The sequence below is a fragment of the Phacochoerus africanus genome, chromosome X (genome assembly GCF_016906955.1).
Source record: "Phacochoerus africanus isolate WHEZ1 chromosome X, ROS_Pafr_v1, whole genome shotgun sequence".
NCBI lineage: Eukaryota > Metazoa > Chordata > Mammalia > Artiodactyla > Suidae > Phacochoerus > Phacochoerus africanus.
In genome coordinates, this window is record NC_062560.1 from 25,056,569 (window position 1) to 25,062,511 (window position 5,943).

Consider the following 5,943-nt stretch of genomic DNA (forward strand, 5'->3'; position numbering starts at 1 on the left):
TAAATAGATGCAGAATGTTGCTTTCGGGATGGATGAGCAATGAGATCCTGCTGTGTAGCACTGGGTACTCTGTCTGGTCAATTATGATGGAACACATAATGTGAGAAAAAAGAATGTATACATGTATGTGTACATGGGTCACCATGCTATGAAGTGGAAGAAATATTATATAAATAAATAAAAATAAAAAACACTTCAGTGAGGAAAAGATATGACTAACACTGAACATGAGAAAAGGAGATACTCAGTATCATTACGCCACCATCAAACATCATTCACTAGACACTGATTAGAAATGTTAGAGAACAATAATAAAGTGAAAAACAAAATAGAACAATCTGACAATATCAAGATTCTGGCAAGGATGTGGAACAATTGTAATTCTCATAAACCGCTGCTCAAAATAACAAATATCACAGCAACTTTGGAAAACAGTCTGGTACTTTTGCTAAAGGCAAATATGTATTTTACCTGAAGGGGGTAAAAAACTTACCTTAACACAAGAAACCAGTACATGAGTATTTATGTTCATTTTATTAATAATGGCCAAAAACTGAAAGCAAACCAAATAGCCTTCAATGGGAGAATGGATAAATAATCTGTGATATATATAGCAGAAGAATATGGCTCAGCAATACAAGATAATCCAATACATACTTGCTTGACAGCATAAACAGCATGATCACAAAGTTGGTTTCCCCAAGGCAAATCTTACCCATTGCACTGCAATTGTTCTGACTTCTATGATTTTCCCAAGTGTGGGAAACTTGACTGCTGAATTTGTGCTTATGGAATTAAAAAACAAAAACAAAAAAAACCTTGGCGTTCCCGTAGTGGCTCAGTGGTTAATGAACCTGACTAGTAACCATGAGGTTGCAGGTTCGATCCCTGGCCTGGCTCAGTGGGTCAAAGATCAGATGTTGCCGTGAGCTGTGGTGTAGGTCACAGACGTGGCTCAGATCCCATGTTGCTGTGGCTGTGGTGTAGGCCAGCAGCTGTAGCTCTGATTGGATCCCTAGCCTGGGAACCTCCATATGCAGCAGGTGCGGCCCTAAAAAGCCAAAAAAAAAAACAAACAAACCCTAATATGTACACATAAAAACACAAATGAATCACAAATGCACATTAATTATAGGAAGGCGGGCTCAAAGGCCACACAATTTGTTATTCCATTTATACGACATTCTGGAAAAGGCACAACTATAGGGACAGAACACAGATCATTAGTTGCCAGAAGTGGAGGTGGGTGAGGGTGAAGGATAACTACAAAGACACATAAAGTGATGGAGTGGTGGAACTGGTTTATATTGTGACTATGGTGATGATTACATGGCTATATAAAACATTTTTTAAAACTCACAGAACTGTACTCTGTACTCTGAAAAAGATGAATTTCTCTGTGTAAATTATATTTCAATAAATAAACTGTACTCTGAAAAAGATGAATTTCTCTATGTGTAAATTATATTTCAATAAACTTTATTAAATAAAAATTCTTTGGCCATACCCAAGGCATGTAGAAGTTCCTGGGCCAGGGATCAGATCTGCACCATGGTAATGACAATACAATGCCCAGATCCTTAGCTTGCTGTGCCATGGGAGAACTCCTCAAATAATTTTAATCACAGGGCAAATGCTAAATGTCATCCTCTTTTCTCTTCAACTTTGATCAAAGGTCAATTGGTCCTGAAAACAACAGCACAAAACATTTTCTGTCTAAAGCCTAGGTTTTCCTCAATTCTACCTGCTACTATATTCTGGATCCCCTTTCTACCATAGAATGACCATTTCTCCCATCCCACTGCCCAGGCCGATACATGGTAAAATTGTTCTCCTGCCCAACTGCCAATCTGAATTCCTGAACCCCTACAGCTGAACTTTTGTCTTGGTGTCTCTATGCCTAGTGTTAGCTTTTGAGTCTTTTGAGTTATTTGGGTTCTAGACTAAGTAGTTAATGAATACTTACTGAATTTCCATCTTTCTTTACTATTCAATTTTGATTTAAATCAATAAATGCATTTACTATATGAAACAGGCACTGTGCAAGGAATTAGGTATATAATGAAGAAGAGAGATATTATTACTGAATGTATCTCCTCCCTTCACAGAACTTAAGAGGCATATTATGGCAGAGAGCATATCTTGAGGTACAGTCTAGTATGATAAACTCTGGATTGATATATGAGAACATGGAAGGGATATACAACACAGTTTTACTGGTCAGTCAACTCTTTGCAAAGTGATTCTGAGTTACAGAGAGTGAATAGGAATGACCCAAGGATATGAGAAGGCTGGGAGGGAAGTATTTTAGACAGACCACAGTCTGAAAAGATCCAATATTGGGAAACAAAGGGGTTCAGTCAAACTGAAAAGAATTCCTTATTACAGGAGAGTCTACAGTGAGGTGGTTGTTGAAATATTACACTGGAAGTAGGGACAGGGATCAAGTCATATAAAGTATACAACATTGAAAGTTTTTTGTTCTTATTTCACAACATTAAAAGTTTTTTGTTTTTATTTCTGCATAGATACAATTATGATATATGACTCTTTTTTTACTAATGTGCACTAATTTTGATTGTATAATAATTTGGGAAATTTTACACAGGTTTCAATCTGGCTAGACCTTGAAATTAATCTTTTAGGATCTCCCAGACACCTGGTCCCTTTATACTCTTTTTCTGATCTCTTCTTTTTCTTTTCATCTTAAATTTTACAGGATTAATTCTGCTCCTCCCATCTTTCCTCACCGACACCAGACTGTGTCACAAACACCTGGCTTATCATTGGATTTGCATTGTTAAAGGCTGATGCTTTAATCCTAGATGCCATTTTCATTTATCCTATTTTGATAATTGTTTTGCTACTTTTTTGTTTCTTTGTTTCCTGTTGAGAAACCAGAGTTACTGTTATACTTGCATTTAATTTCTGAAATACAGAGAATTAAAATAAATTGCTATGGTGTTAGAATACTGCAAAGCTCAAAATAAAAAAATATATATAGTATTATTTTTTATTTAATGTATTCCAAATCCTACATTTTTCTGATAAAGCTTTACCCTGAGAGTAATAATCATTAGAGTCCTTGACGTTTAAGTGAATGTGATAAAAGCTTTGGCTATTTATTTATTTATTTATGCAAAAAAAAGAGTCACATGATAGACAAAGGGCAGAGGAGGTCAATTTTAATTATGATGCCTGAATTGTCTATCATAGCTTATACAGATTTGCTTTACAACCAGTTTTGAGTCAGAGAGAAATTGAGTCAGGTGGATGGCTAGGATTTTCAAAGTAATGGCCTTTTCTGTGCTACTCGTCTTCCAATATCCCAATGGGGCAGATACTAATGATCATGATACTTTTATTAACTACCAATAACAACATTGGAAAATGTGCTAAAAGCGTTATTATTATTCCTTGTGAAATATGAGTTGCCTGTATTAATAGAATAACTTACACACTCATTATCATCACTCAGTAGGCATTTATTTAGTACATACTATTTACCATGTGATAAGTACTGAGGCTTTAAAAGTAAGCAAGATGAAATTAATTAATTGATTATCTAAATCCATGACAAGTTTAAGAGACCATTATGTTAGCAAAACAATAAATGTGAAAAACCAAACTTGATTAAAAAAATAAGTTATTTTAAAAATCTTCAGGAAGTGAGCAGAATTCGTATTAGGACTGTTTCCTGGTACACATCCCAGTAGTCAGTCTAGAGTGGAAACAAAAGCAGTATGTGTACCCATGATCATTACCTATCTTGTGAGTCACCTAAGTTACAGCTGGCATCTTCTTGAACCAATGGGAGCATTTCAACTCTTCTAAACACATGACACATTTTTGACATTTAACAGATACTTTTGTTACAAAACAGCATTTTTATTTTTATGGCAGGATTCAGAACAATTATTTTCCAAATCAAAAAGATTTTATGAGGCAGATCCAGGGGCTTAAAATGATGCTGACGAGGACAGCCAAAATAGGATTTTGGAATGACCCCATATTATCAACAAACTTCTCAATCTGTTTCTCTTGTGCCACCTGTAGGGGTGTTGATAGAACTAATTCCGAGAGAGCATCAATGCCAAAAACTGGCATTTCTGCCTTTTCATAAATACCTTAAACGAAAAGGGAATAATCGATCTCTTCAATTCTGACAAGAAACATTCTTCTTTGTTGTAAAATTTAATAGTTTAAATAAATTTGGATCATATTTTTGTTATTTTAAAGCACTAATCCATATATCATGACTATCTTCTGTGATTTTAGAAATTAAATAGACCAGTGTCATTTTCCACAATTTTGGTGAAATAATTAATGTTACAGATTGGATCAGTTGTGTGTATAGTTGCCTTATAGACCCAGCATATTAAATAGTATCAAAAAAGCTTCTAATTCTACAAAGGAAAAAGGCATTTAATTGTGATGCAGCTGTACATTGCATTTGTCATCTGCTATACAAATGGGAGGGGTGAGAACCCCAAAATATCCAGGACCTATCATTTATTCTTAATCATCATAATCACCATTAATCATTATTCATCAACTCCTCACACATATTCTCCATCCTTTGGACATACGATTTGGCATTACTAATTACGGTATGTTTGTTCTCAAGTATTGGCTAAAATTGTTTTTTGCATGCAGAGAAACCTTGAAGGGAAATACAAGTGTCCTCTAATCTTTCATTATATAAATAAATGTATATGTTTAGATTCACACTTATAGAGTCATTATCCTCAAAAACGCATATGAAATTTTTCCCAGGAAAAAAGTATGTTTTGTTTAGATACAGTATTAAAATATGTTATACAACAATCATAATATAGTGATAGCATAGGATGGTAAGCTGAAGAGAGAAGTTATATTATGTTGCATCATTTATCTCTCTTTTTTTTTTTCCTCAAGTGATTTGAAAGGTGATAACATGGTGCAAATTCTTAGGATTTTGTATATAGGTAATTTGTGACTGTTAGAAATGAATATTTTGGTCATACAATGTAATCCACAAAACTCATACGTGACCAAAAAATTTTTTCACATATTATAGAGTGAATAGTAGGGCTCAACATCCTTCCTAAAGAATAATGGATGAGACAACTAAGCAAGTTAAGCCGTGTCTGACAGTAGATACAGTTCATCATTGCTCAGTTTTCTTTCAGTGACTAGTATCAACTAATTCTGATTGTCCTTTATCTTTTCTCTTGATAGGCCTGAAGACATGATATTGCAATGTTTCAAGAACTAGTGATATGAGAATTAGAAGAAAGAGTACTAGTTGTCCAATTTAATTTGAAATACACCTGCAAGTAATTGGACCCATGTTTAATTCTGTAATAAGCGATTAAGAAAAGTCCCTTTTTTCCCTCCACAATGCTAAATTATTCCCTAAAGAAGGAGTTAGGCTCTATTTAGCTTTGGTAGGTTGTAATTTAATCATTTGAATCAGATCATTGAATCAGATCATCACTAAAGACTCTTTCCATTCTAAGATGTTATGATTTTACAAGGATGGTGAGATATTTCCCTGGAGCTCTTTATACTTTGTCATGGAGCCAGGTTTATAACAGTGAGGTATTTTCACTGGTATTACGTATGATAAATTCCCCACAGGGAGCTCAGAGCATTTCCACATACATAGTGTTCAATGTAAGGGCTGATGCAAACAATATTGACAAGGACAGAGAGCATTTGGGGTCTCCACTAATAAACTTAAAGTATATTTTGAAGCCTCTTCCCCACAAAAAAAGATAAAGAATAAATCGGTTCCTTATACTATGAACAAGTTAAATATAAAACTAGAGCATTTGAATTGAAATAACAGAACTGGCCCTAGGTCATTTTTTTTTTTTTTGCCCAAATTCCAGATTCGTAAACATAAACTTTGTTTTCCTCTCCCTTTGCTTGCCAGCAATTTATTACCCACCCTAATAT

The 5,943-nt window shown here is 34.5% G+C and overlaps 1 pseudogene; it reads left to right on the forward strand.

The window, feature by feature from the left end:
* Positions 1-653: 653 nt before the first annotated feature.
* On the forward strand, positions 654-830 carry LOC125118991 (uncharacterized; annotated as a pseudogene).
* The last annotated feature ends 5,113 nt before the right edge of the window (positions 831-5,943 follow it).